The following is a 15471-nucleotide window of genomic DNA, read 5'->3' on the forward strand; positions in this document are numbered from 1 at the left end:
TATGATGTTTCTGCCACAAAAATTTATTATGATCTCACATGCATATTTTACTTATTGTATGTAAAATTTGAAGTTAATGTGATTGATTTTGCACGATTTATAATTTTAATGGTTAAAATGGAATAAATCGACATTATATAAGCTAAAAATTAGCTAAAACAAAATTTATGGCATGAAACATTTCCCCTGAGTTGCACACATATTTAGAACATCATATGTGAAAATAGAAAAATTAGTCTTGTTAAGTTTGTGTGTTTATTGATTTTTATTTGATAAAATAGATTAAAGGCAACTTTATTAGTCATAAATTTAAATTCGAATTTTTTGGGTTGGATTTATGTTTTTCCTGGATATAGAAATTATTATAGTATGTTCAAAATATTGATTTTGAATTTTTTCATAATTTTATGATTAATTTGGAATTAAGTTGTAAAAATTATGTTTTATGCTATTTATTCATGAAATAAATTAAAAATGTTTTGTGAGCAGTTTTTATTGAATTTTGGGGATCTTGGTCATATTCCAGAATATACAAATTTTGATTTCGAATTTTTCCAAATTTTTATGATTTATTGGGAATTATTTCTTAATTGTTAAGACTAATAAAATTATAATGAGCAATAATGTTATACCAAGTTAGATTATTGTCAAATCTTAGAATGGACTAATATTTGAGTCCTAAGAAAGTTAGGATAATTAATTTTGGCTTAAATTTAATTTAAGTATTATTTTGTGATTTTAATGAGTTAAAAGTCACGCATTTCCATAAAACCAAAGCTATATACGGTATAATCTAGTAAGGCAATTTGGCACATTCATTTTTGCATGTTGACTACATATATAATGCTGCATTTTTTATATATATATGTCATTTACATTTATGAAATTTTGAATCATGTATTTTGTCTTTGTATGGCCTTAGTTTTTAATTGGTATTACCCGTAATGTAAGGGAATATCGATTTGGTTGTAATTTTAATGTGATTTCACATCACCATTTTGTATAATAGATTTAATTTTTTATTACAAATGTATAATAGGATATGCTATGTATTTTATTATTATTTTTGTAATTCCGGAATTTCCTAAAGACGGAGCCATTCGGAAAGGAGTTCCGATCAAGACGGTGTTTCCTTGGGAGGCGTGTCACATGAAGTTCAAGGGACCAAAGGAGTTGGTTTCCGAATGTGTAATAGATTATTAGATGTTCTATTTTAGCAAAGGCCATACTAGGAAATTTCTTTTCTTTACATGTTCTATTTTATATGTTTGCATGCATGCCAAATCGCCATAACATCATATGCATATCCTTTTATATCGAGTTCTCGACCTTGTCAATGATAATTATCGATAGATCACTAATTTAGTTCACTTAAAAGAGATAGATAATAAATTGACAAGAACTTCACATTTCTGTAAATTGAGACTTAGCCTTACCAAATAGTAGGAACTCATGAATCCCAATTTCATTAGGGGTACAATACGGTATTGAAATATTATACCGGGGTGCTTTCTTTTAACGTTGGGTAAGAGAGGTAATAAGATGTTATTACATTTCGAAATTTGGTTGATCTCAACGAAAGTATTAGCGGGACCGTTGTCCAAATAGGTTCGGGCTAAAGATGAACTTAATATAACTTCATCGACCGAGAGTTCTAAGTGTAGAATCGGTTAAACGAGTTAACCCACCAAATTGTATTAGTAAAGGTTGTAGAGGGACCGTTGTCCCACAATCGAGCTAGTATGAATTTGGGTCTTGGAATCGTTTATATAATTGGGTGGAGGTCATTATATAAATGGTAAAACTTGCTAAAAGTTTTCATATATTACGATGAATGTTAGTTTTCCCACTATTTCGTTGTTTAAATTTGTTCAATATCTTTGCTCCTAGACATATACGATGTCATTTCGATTTTAACTTATGTCTCTATTAAACCACTATAGCTAAAGAGAAATAGAATCTCCTTTCTAAAAGCCTCAATTGAACCGTTTAAATAGGACATGGACTAGCTCCATGGGAATCGTTCTATTCCATAGAACTCGGTAGGAGTTGTCCTATGTCATATAAGATTAGCATCTTAAATTCCGAACATACCTATGTATGATTTCTTGTGAAGAAGTATGAATAGAAGTAATGATTAGTCAAAATATGTTTTGATAATATCTTCTATGCATCCACGGTTCAAAAGTCTTATTGCTCAACCTGAACACTTGTCATAAAGCACTTAAGTTGTTAAGAACATGACAACGTTAAATTGGTAAATTAATTTGTTAGAAGTTTTGATTAACCAAATACCACAATAGAGTGAACCCTTATGAAGGATTAACTAGGAATTTAAATGAAGATAAGTCTTCATCAAGTACAAATTCTTGAAGTCAGTGGGAGCCATAAGAAGTAAGTACCTATCTTAATTATTAAGGATAGAGCTAGGCTCCAAAGAGAAGGTGCTAGACACTAAAATATATACAAACCCCAAATAAGTAATGATCAAGGAAGTTAGTTGTGTGACCCCAATATATTCCTTCTTGAATATCTATGACATTGACATTGCATTCTTGCTAATTACCACATCAGGAGTATTTGATACAAATATGTGGATTTCATCATATTTGGCATTATCGTGTGACGACTAGCAAGAATAAGTTTAGAAATTTGCATGAATGGAACTAGAGTAGTTGTCATTTCATTCATATGAATGTTGTGGTGTACACATTTTAGTTTTGTGTTTAGAAATGTACCTCAATAATTGTTATGATGTACAATAAGTCTAAATAAGAATATAATTCAAGTTTTTGTATAAAACGCAAAGGATTTCTCTATTACGCATTAAAACAAGCATTGTGCCCTTACATAGCACGATTAAGTTTATGGTGAGACCATACAAATAAAGGTAATTATATTCAAACTAGAAATAAATGTCATATATACAAGACTCAAGTTGGTGACCCCAATCATTTCTTAATTCTCAATTGAAAATCGCATTTAGAAACTAGTTTTGACTAGTCTCCCAAACCATTTGATTGGGAATCTTTTGGTGTGTGCGAATCTTGTATTCAAAGCAAGATAATTCATGACTTTTTCTTGAAAAGGATTATGAATAGAGCAAGATATTCGCCCTATTTACACTTTGAAGTGCATGGTCGAATACAATTTCAATCAGAAAAAGTTATTACTTCTTCATCTCTCTTACCAACGAACTAGGTAGATACATGGTATCCACTTAATGAGGTAAGAAGAGAAATTATTTGAATAAGTTCAATGAATGTTTAAAAAGTATCCAAACCTAGAGATTATAAAACCAAAGTATTAGTACTTTGTTAAAATAGTGAACAATAAAGTGAAGACTTTTATCTGCACCAAAAGGAGTGTGATATGGTATCAAAAGTTCACTTTCATTACGATATGATTGAATCTTTACAATATAGTTGGAGGTAGTTTCTGTTATAAAATTTGTCTAGCATTTAAATTTTCCACTAAAACAAAACATGGTTAAAGCAATCATCTACTTTTTATATGAGATATGGTTAGGCACGGTACCTAAATTATAGCTTGTTTCGATAGTAAACATGTGCTCTCTCTTCCTACATGATCACGAGAACAAAGGGTTTCTGGCTCGTGATGATGTCTATTAAAGAAAAGTGGATTATTTCTTAAAGACAGAGTGGGAGAAAATGTTCAAGAGCCACAAACTGATCATAAGACGTAGGAAAATGTTATTTCTTGGTCAAAATCAGTAAATATTTCTTCTAAACCTAAGTGTTAGAAGTCACGTTATTTTTTTGAAAGTAATAAACATGTAACTTATTAAGATGCTTTATCTAGTTTCAACTCCACAAAAGACCGAACTGAACATAAACATTAAGATGTTTCCATGACTTGGTTGATTGGGGGTAAGAGGTTTACACCAATTGCAACACTTCGTTAAATTTGGATTTTATATAATATTTGACTGTTGGATTTTAAAATCATCTTGCATGAGTTTTGTAAATCACAACTATCCTAAGGTAGGATACGAACTTAAGAAGAAATCTTAAGTAGAAGTCAAGGAGTTGAATGGTATGTTTCAGTCATATAATAAACTTTTCTCGATTTGTCGAGTAGTTTTGTTTATAGATGAAGTTTAGTGGGAGTAGGGTGGTATTATTATTCTTATATGTGAATGACATATTGATCACTGTGAGTGATGAAAGACTTAGAAGAAGAATAATACATCTCTAAGATATCCAGTTCGATGGATATTAGCATAAAGTTAATATTCTTATGATAATAAGAATCTTGACAAGTTCAAAAGTACTGAACATTGAGAAATTGAATCCATTTGCTTCCGTTGCTGGATTAATTTAGTATGCTTAGATGTATCACTATTCTTCTACTTCGTATACTTGGAGTATGACGAGAAATCAAAATCGAATCTTTGTGAAAGTCAGTATATATAGCCATATAGTCTATCCATTAGTACTCAAGAAGCACTAATGATATGTCTTCTATGTCTTAGATGTAGATAACATATTATTCATTGAGAATGATGGACCAATGCTCTCCTTCGATAAGGAGGGATTGGGAGACTAGGAAGAGATGCAAAGCATCTTTAATATCCGAATCTATAAGTGATATATACGAGAGGATAAGTGCTTAGAAATAATTATTGGATTTATGTGCAATGAGTTTTTTTTAGGAGTAAATCTTGGCTATATTTTTTTAGGAGTAAATCTGAGTAATATACAACGGAAATTATATTGTCAACTGACCATCATTTATCGGTAACGATTGGCTCACTAGAGTTTGACATTACTGTCATTTGACGGTGGTGATTGGTTGATCCCTTGAGTACACTTGCAACTATGAGATATGCAAGAAGGATGAATCCCACACACTGTGAGGACAATGGGAGCTATCCTAAGGCAAGAAAGCCTATGTCTAGATTGGATGTAAACACGTACTCAAAAGGTTTTATAATACAAGATTATAGATAACGAAGGGAAATAGTATATAATGAGGTTAAGTAAGGTGCAAGATGTTGCTAAAACTAGTTAACCAAGGCCTTCTCATAGGCTTAACATGATAAGTCATGCCATTTCAATTGAATTGAAATGTACGATTATATACAAAAGTAATTATGGATTATAGATTATGTAGTAATTGATATTGTATTAATTTTACATTTGTGATAATGCATTCATCGTTTGAGTTTTATTCAAAACTCTTTTACTTTGTTATATCCAAATAGGTTGTAAGGACAACGTTGAACCATATTAAAGTGAACTGGATTAACATAGTATTGGCCCTTAGTCACTTATATGAGGTGACGTCTCCAAGTGACTAGAGTGTGAGTCAATTGATGGCAAGTTCAAGTGTCATAGGGTCATAAGAGATGACTAGTCGATCACATAGGCAGACTGTATGGGACACTCTGTCGGGCAGTGACCGCTTATGAAGTTCTTGTAATTCATATAGTCTGGTCGTGGCGAGGGCTACAATAGTATTATTTTTTAGTTGATTCTTTGACTAGAGACTGTTCGCCCAAGGTGGCACAATTTCTGATTGACTTTGATTTTTGCTCCACGACTTCCGAATATGGAGTGCAAATGGGCATCTTTTGGGTCATGATGAGCTGTGGCTATTCAAAGGGAATAGTACGATAGGAATTGTCCACCCCTTGTCAGGGTTATCCAAATCTCAGGGCCACTCGAGGAGTAGTGAACTGGAAATGCGTGTCCACGCTCGGAAGGTATCTACGGCAGATAATTCCGGTCAAATAGTTGCTCTCCAAATGGAGGAAACCACTCTAGATATGATCACATGCATGTACGACCTCCAAGACACCTTGCATTGAGTGGGAGATGTAATAGGACAAGAGAATTGGTGACGCACACTTGTCTCGGACAATTGGGAAATTGTTGGAGTATGTGTCCTCAACAATAGTGCGATCACATATTAAATCTCATAATATTAATACAAAAAGGGATGATTCAATATATATAGTAAACTGATCAACATTAATCGGTAACGATTGGCTGACTAGAGTTTGACGTTACTGTCGTTAGACGATGGTGATCAGTTGATCCCTTAAGGTCACACATATAGGACAATTCCCTTAACTGATAAGTTAATTAATTGTATGTCGATACAGATTAACTAAATCCTTAAATTGTAATTTGATTAAATAAGATTCAATTTAGTGATTAATATGTTATATTACTAAAATTGATTAATGTTTATGAAACATTTGAGATAAGAGTAATTAATTAGTTATAATTACATAATGTTGTAGATTATATTAACTAAATCTTAAATGACCCGTTTTATATACATATAATTGTGAATTACTACTTAAATTGTTAAGTTTAATTAATTGATTATGTAATGATATTTAATTTGTTAAATATGCATACATTATCTAATAAACATGTCATGTGTCACATGTCACACATTATATGACAATTGCCAAATTGTGAAAAATAAAATGGAGTCCATTTTAAGTGAGGGGGCCGGTTTTGGGTAGGTATTTTAGGGTGATGATGGTTGTTCTTTTTCATGCAAAAGACACCATGATTACCTAAACACACCTAAGCTAGTCTATTGTCTTTGATAAGACAAAAAGTAAAAGGCAAATCCCTTCCCCATGCTTGTGATGACTGGTCACCCCTCCCCATATATGAGACAATTAGTTCTCATACTTGATTTACTCTTATGCTCATGAAAAACTCCTCCTTCTCTCTACATAAAATAGTTTTATGGTCAAGATTTGTTCAAAAATCTAATAAAATAAATATATTACAATAGTAGTAATATCATGGATATTAGATTTAATATTTTAAGGATTCTAATATATTTTACCTAGTTAATAATTATATTAATGTTGAGGGTAAGTATTGGGTGCAACTAAGAGGAGAGTTTCTAATTTGGAACTTTGGTTTTTGGAGGATCATCCTAATGTTACTAAACTCACGAACAAGGTAAGGAAGGTGTACTACCTTGTGCCCGTAATTCGATCCACCATTTTGTAAGGGTAAAACCGTTTTTCTCCTTATTTCATTTATTTACATATTGCATGTAACTAGATCTATTATTCTAAATTAGTGAGTAATTTAGAAACTAATTAGAGGAGTCTAATTAGGGGTTAATGAACCTAACAGTCGCGGCCAGGGCACACACGACCTCCTGCTCGGGCCCCCTCTCCGGAGAACTCTCCAACGTCTCGTACTCCATCGTGACGCGACGCTCCTCCGCCGCAGCCATCTGAGCCCTAAGAGAGAGAATCTATGCATCTCGGCTCCGCAACCCGTTCTCGCGACGCCTCAGCTCCTGGTCCCGACTGATGATCTCCAGCTCCTATGCCTGGATCGTCGACCTCGTTGCGTCCAACTCAGCACAGACCCGAGCAAGCTCCGCAGGATCCGCAGTACCCTGCAAAAGACATTACAGGCCGTCGAGATCTACATGTGAAAGGCAACACAAAAACACACAAAAACAACCAACAAAAAGCACCAGCACAAGTCGAGACTCCCTCGCAGCCAGGTCACCAGCAAGTGCCCTCCAGCAGTTAGCCATCCGCAACAAAGCCTGATGACTAGCGGTCAACACCTACAACCAGAAAGCTCTTTAATTTTAATACAACAAAAATGCAAGGCAAAATATAAATGAGAAGGATTATTCAGATCCGAAACTCACCCTCAAAACTGTCAACCTCCACTCCATGCCAGCGTCAGTCACCTTAGCGGGCACAGGCTCTGGCAGGTGCAACTGTAGCTCCTCACCACCCGGCCCGGGAAAGGTTGTCTGTGTCGGGAAAACTGGGGTTGGGTCCACATCAACGCGTCGACGCCTTATAATACGGATCCGCATCGAAGGTAACAAACCCTTCTATTAAAAAGAGGCAATGAATACAAAGGACATAGGAAAGCGTACCTCAATCGGGTACCAGGCAAGCCTTGACAAGCGGAAGGCGTCGTAGTCGGCCTCCCGTAACAACAACTCCTCACCTCAGTGGCCGTAAAGGTGCTCCTCAACCTCATCGGGTGTCGACTCCTGGAACAACACCCTAGGCGGATCGACCGGCACCACAAAGGTCTCGCTAAAGCACTGACGAGCTAAACGCTTGCCCAAGTACCAAACCGGCTCGATCGCCGTCTCAAGGTACAAACGTTGGGAGCTGCGAGGTCGAAGACATTCCCTGACTGTAGCCGGCATGCCTGTGTAAGGCTCCCAAGGCCACCCGACAAACTGCACTCAAGTCAAGGCTAATTAACTAACTGGGGCTTTCTAGGCTACCTAAGTCATCCTATCTCTATCCGTTTCTACAAAACAAAAGAGGTAGGAAACAACAACTTATGTCACCAACTCGGAGGGTGTTCACCCGACGCCTGCAGTCCTCGTAAGTCGATTTGGTCCACTTCTTCCAAGCCACCGTCCAAGCCCTCACATCGGGGTAAGCCGAAGGAACGCCACCAGTGGTCCTCGGGCACAAGAGGACGAAGTAAGCGTACAACCAAGCCTATAACGAAATACAGCAATCACAAATCAACCAATTCTTTCGAAAATTCCCAAAACTCAAAGCCAAATCAAAATCAAACCACAAATCAAAATCAAATTTGACAAAAACCACCGAAATGCTCGTACCTCCAAGATTAGGCCGGGACCAACCAAAGCGGGAGAACTCCCATATCCCATCACCTCCGGACGAATTGCAGCATGCAGGTACCGGGTAAAACTCGCCAAAGCCGGCGTCACCCAGTCAAACTGACCCAAGGCGTCCAGGTCAGCAAGCAGAGGAAGTACCTTGGTCGATAAGCGCTCGCCCTTGTCACCAAAGTACGTAGTACCTAACAAGTACCATAACCATAACCACGCCTCATGCACATCGGCCCTCGCCTTAGCCTCCGGACTCGCCAACGGCGCCGGAACAAGGCCCCCCACTCTCCCCCTAAAGTGATCCCTCACATATGAGTTCGCGATTAGGTAAGGGGCGATGTCAGACGGCGCAGGAAAAACATTGCCGATCAAACCCGTAACCATGGTGGAAAACACTCGCTCCTGCGTCTCCGGGAACTCAACAGGCGTCTCGCCACAGGGGAGGCCCGATATCATGGCAAATTCCTCCAAGGTCACACCTGTATCAAAATGAACAACTTATTGTCCATCTATATACACCCAAACCGGCTTTTTAACATGCTCATGCTTTTTGTCATACCCATGCAATAGGCTAGGAAGTAGGGTGTAAGTGTAATCATGTTGTCTATTTGCATGAAAAAGAACAACAATCATCACACTAAAATACTACCTAAAAAAACGGTTCTTATACATATAAAATGGACCTTATTTTATCTTTGTCATTTGTCAAATGTAATATGTGTGACATGTGACATACAATATGTCATTTGATGGTATAATGCATATTTAACAAATTAAATATCATTTCATATCAAATAAATTACATTTATCAAATTAACTAGTAATATATAATTACAAGAATATAAAATGGGTTATATTAATATAATCTACAACATATTGTAATTATAATTAACTAATCATTCTTATTTTAATTGTTTTATAAACAATAATCAATTTTAGTAATATAACATTTTAATTACTAAAATGAATCTTATTTAATCATATTACAATAAGATATAATATTTTCTCTTACATATCAGTTTGTTCAATTTAAGGATTTAATCAATTTGTATCGTTATACAATTGATTAACTTTACAACTAAGGGAATCATCCTTTAGGTGTGACCTTAAGGGATCAACTGACCACCACCGTCGGTTCAGTAATGTTAAACTCTAGTCAGCCAATCATTACCGATTAATGTTGATCAGTTGACTTTATAATCGAATCATCACAAACGTATTCTTATCATGAGTTTCAATAATGTGATCGCACTATTGTTGTGGACACATACTCCAATAATCTCCCACTTGTCCGAGATAAGTGTGCGTCACCAATTATCTTATCCTATTACAATCTCCCACTCAATGCAAGGTGTCTTGCAGGTCATATTTGCATATGATCATATCAAGAGTGGTTTCCTCGATATGGAAAGTACTGTATGACCGGAATTATCCACCGTAGATACCTTCCGAGCGTGGCCACGCATTTTCAGCTCACTACTCCTCGAGTGGCCCTGAGATTCAAAATAACCCTGACAAGGGGGTGGACAATTCCTATCGCACTATTCCCTTTGTCTAGCCACCGCTCATCATGACCCAAAAGATGCCCATTTGACCTCATTTACGAAAGTCGTAGAGCATATTTTAAAGTTACTCAGAAACTGTGCCAACTTGGGTGAACAGTCTCTAGTCAAAGAATTGACTCAAAAGAATACTATAGTAGCTCTCGCCACGACCAGGCGATATGAATTACCAGAACTCTATAAGCGGTCACTGCCCGACAGAGTGTCTCATACAGTCTGCCTATGTGATCGCCTAGTCATCTCTTATGAATCCATGGCACTTGAACTTGCCATCAATCGCATCACACTCTAGTCACTTGGAGAAGTCACCTCATATAAGCAACTATGGGCCATACTATGTTAATCCAGTTCACTTTAATAGGGTTCAATATTGTCTCAACAACCTATTTGGATATAATAAAGTAATAAAAGAGTTTGTATTTAAACTCCAACGACAAATGTATTATCACATATGTAAAATTGATACAATATCAATTACTACATAATCTATAATCCATTTTTAATTTTTTATAAGGTTGTAAATTTCAATTGAATTGAAATGACATGACTTGTCATGTTAAGCTCTTGAGAAGGCTTTGGTTAGTAAGTCTCAACAACACTTTGCACTTAACTAACTTTACTATATACTTTTTCCCTTTGTTATGTATAATCTTTATTATAAAACTTTTGAGTACGTGTATAGATCCAATCTAGATATAGGCTCTCTTGCATTAGAATAGCTCCCACCGTCCTCATAGTGAGTAGGGATAGGATCTTCGGTTATTGGAACGAAGTACCATAGTTCCTCCAATTCACAAAACCGAATCCTAATATCATCCCCTTCCTTCTTGCATATCTCATTATTGCAAGTGTACTCAATTTCCGTTGTGCATATCTCATTGTTCAACTGCCTCGGATATTTCTAGCAGATATCCTCCTTAAATAATATAGCCCAGATGGTTCTCTAACCATCCTTATGTGTTTAGAATATGGTTTTTGTGTAACTCCTTGCACATAAATCCATCTCATTTCTAAATGCTTAGTTTCATATCTTTAGTACTTCCTGAGTACTAACTAATGAACTATGTGGCTATATAGAGACTTCTCTCAAGGATTCGATTTGTAACATCTCGTCATACTCCAAGTATACGAGGTTTAAGAATGGTAATACATTTTAGCATAATGAATTAATCCTGCAGCGGAAGCAAATGGATTCAATTCCTTCATGTTCAATCCTTTTGAACTTGTCAAGATTCTTATTAACATAAGAATATTAACTTTAACGCTAATATCCTCTTAGATCTATCTTTATAGGTCTGGATACCTTAGAGATAAATATATTATTCTTCTCCTAAGTCTTTCATCATTCACAATGATCAATATGTCGCTTACATATAAGACTAGTAACACCACATTACTCCCACTAAACTCCATGTATAAACAAAACTAATCGACAACTCGAGAAAGGTTTATCACATGATCAAAATACACACTTTAACTCCTTAACATCTACTTAAGACTTCTTCTTAAGTTTTTATCCTACCTTAGGATAGTTGCAATTTTAAAAACTCATGCAAGATGATTTTAAAATTCAACCATTACAGAATCCGAATTCAATGAAACTTTGTTGTAGCGTGCAAAACTCTTTGCAATAAATTAACCAAGCTAAATGAACATCTTCATGTTTATGCTCACTTCGGACTATTGTGGAGTTTAAACTAGATAAAGCATCTTAATAAGTTACAGGTTTATTACTTTCAAAAGGTAACATGACTCCTGTCTACTTTAGGTTTCGAAGAAATAATAACTGATTTTGACCATGAAGGAACATATTCCTACGTATTCTCAGTTTGTGGCTATTGAACATTTTCTCCCACTCTGTCTTTAAGAAATAATCCTTTTTTTCCCTCAAAAGACAGCATCACTATCCACAAACTTGTTGTTCTCGTGATAGTTGGGTTACAAAGCCATATGCTTTCTTCCGAAACAAGCTACAACTTAGGTACTATGCCTAATCATATCATATATGAATTGTACTTGATTGCTTTAACTATGTTTTGTTTTAGTGGAATAAATAAATACTAGACAAATTGTGATAGAAACTACTTCCAACTTTATAGTACAGATTCAATCATATCGTAATAAAAGTGAACTTGTGATACTATATCACTCTCTTTTGGTGTAAATCAAAGTCTTCACTTTATTGTTCCCAATTTTAACAAACTACTAATACTTTGGTTTTATAATCTGTAGGTTTTGATACCTTTTAAACATTCATTGAACATATTTAAAGAATTTCTCTTCTTACCTCATTAAGTGGATACCAAGCATCTACCTAGTTCGTCGGTAAAAGAGAAGAAGTAATAATGACCTTCTCAAATTGAAAATATATTCGACCATACACATTGAAGTGTAATTTGGTAAATAACTTATTCTATTCGCTATACTTTTCAAGAAAAGTCACAAACCATCTTGCTTTGAATACAAGATTCGCACATTTCATAAGATTCACAATCAAATGGTGTGGGATACTAGTCAAAACTAGTTTTAATGCGATTTTCAATCGAGAAATGAGAAAAATTTGGGGTCACCAACTCGAGTCTTGTATATATATATATATATATGACATTTTATTTCTAGTTTGGATATAATTACCTTGATTTGTATTGTCTCACCATAAACTTAATCGTGGTATGTTAGGGCACAACGCTTGTTTTAATTGCATAATTGAGAAACCCTTTGCGTTTTATACAAAAACTTGAATTATACTCTTATTTAGACATATTGTACATCATATAAATTATTGAGGTATATTTCTAAATACAAAACTAAAATGAGTATGCTACAACATTCATATGTTCATGGATGAAATGGCAACTACCCTAGTTCCATTCATGGAAATTTCTGAACTTATTCTTGCTTGTGGTCATACGACTATTCAATGTTAGGATTCTAAGGATTTACAAAACCCTCGGATTGTGTTATGAACACATCCTCCTCTAAATACCCATTTAGAAAGGTGGTTTTGACATCCTTTTGCCATATTTCATAATTATGAAATGTGGCAATTTCTAACATGATTCACAAATTTGTATCAAATACTCATAATGTGGTAATTGGCAAGAATGCAATGTCAATGTCATAGATATTCAGGAAGGAATATGTCGGAGTCACACGACCAACTTCCTTGATATTTACTTATTGGAGTTTGTATCTATTTTAGTGTCTAACATCTTCTCTTTCGATCCTAGTTCTATCCTTAACGATTATGATAGGTACTTTCTTCTTATTGCTCCCACTAACTTCAAGAATTTCTACTTGATGAAGATTTCACTTCATATAAATTATTAGTTAATCCTTCACAAGGGTTAACTCTATTGTGGTATTTGGTTTAATCAAAATTTCTAACAAATTATTTTACCAATTTAACATTGTAATGTTCTTAATAACTTAAGTACTTGATGACAAGTGTTTAGATTGAGCAATAAGATTTTTGAACCGTGGATGCATAGAAGATATTATCAAAACATATTTTGACTAATCATTACTTCCATTTACTTTTCTTCACAATAAATCATACATAGGTATGTTAGGAATTTAAGATACTAATTTTATATGACATAGGACAACTCCTATGGAGTTCTATGGAATAGAACGATTCCTATGGAACTAGTCCATGCCCTATTTAAACGGTTCATTTGACGATTTAGAAAGAGATTCTATTTGTCTTTGACAATAGTGGTTTAATATAGACATAATTTAAAATCGAAATGATATCGTATATTAATAGGAGAATGATAAAGAACAACATAAAACAACGAAATAGTGGGAAAAGAAACATTCATCATTAATATATGAAAATATTTTAGTATGTTTTAGCATTTATATAATGACCTCCACCCAATTATATAAATGATTCCGAGATCCAAATCCATATTAACTCGGGCACGGGGAAACCGATACATCCCTCATTAATATTACTCGGTGGGTTAACTCTTTAACCGATTCTACAATTAGAACTCTTGGTCGATGAAATTTCATTAAGTTCATCTCTAGCCCCGGAACATAAGACTAGTCTTCATGTCCCGTTGAGTCCAACCAAATTTCGCGTGTAATAACTTGTTATTACCCTACTTACCCAATGCAAAATGAAAGTACCCCGGGAAACCGAATGTACCCCAAATGTCAAAGGGATTCATGGGTCCTCCTATTTGGAAAGGCTAATCTCAATTTTAAATATGTGAGAGCTCTTGTCGATTTATTATCTATCACTTTTATGTGAACCATATTAGTGAACTAACGATAATTATAAATGACACGGTCGAAAATAAGATAAAAATATATAAAAATGCATGTGATGTTAATGGCGATTTGGCAATGCATGTAACATATAAAGAAAAATGCAAAGCAATAAATAAATTTCCTAGTATGGCCTTCCTAAAATAGAAAATCTAATAATCTATTACAAATTCGGAAACCAACTCCATTGGTCCCCTGAACTTCAAGTGGCACGCCTCTCAAGAACACCGTCTTCATCGGAACGCCTTTCCGAATGGCACCGTCTTGAAGAAACTTCGGAATTACAAATAATAATGAAATACATAGCTATTCCTATTATACATTTGTAATATGAAAAACTAGTAAAAATAAAAGTGATACGAGATGTAATACTCCGTATTTATGGTCTTGGGGGTACTCTATCGAGTAGCCCTTACTCTGTCGAGTAAGGGTGTGTCGCAGAATAAAACAGTTTCTGACCTGATGGGTACTCGATCGAGTAGCTGGGGCACTCGATCGAGTAGGGGGGTACTCGATCGAGTACCTTGGGTACTCGATCGAGTGTCCGGTTTATCGGGGGTTTTTCTCGGGTTTTGTTAATTACGCGATTAGGGTATTTAAATCAATTCGTTTTTATTCTAAATCACTTTTACCAAAACCTAAAACCTGTTTAAGAGAGAAAACAGTCAGTCATCTTCCTAATCGCGTCCTTAACAATTCCCGGAGTTCAGACGGTCGGATTGCATCGTAGTTTGTGTCGTTGGATTCCTTGCGTCGAGGGTAAGCTTCTAGCATAATTTTTATAACGTTTTGATAAGATTAGTGAAACCCTAATTTTAGTAATTGGGGGTTTTTGTGAATAAGTGATTGAATAGTAGTATTCGTATGTTTATGTTAGGAGGAGAGTTCATAGAGGAGGCGTTTTGAGACATTTGTAGATACCAAATGCGCTTGTGTGCTTTCCGGTAGGATTTCTACTCGGTATTAGTCCCATAATGGGATATTGGTGATGTGTTGTAGT

This window comes from Silene latifolia, chromosome 9, assembly GCF_048544455.1.
Source record: "Silene latifolia isolate original U9 population chromosome 9, ASM4854445v1, whole genome shotgun sequence".
Classification (NCBI taxonomy): domain Eukaryota; kingdom Viridiplantae; phylum Streptophyta; class Magnoliopsida; order Caryophyllales; family Caryophyllaceae; genus Silene; species Silene latifolia.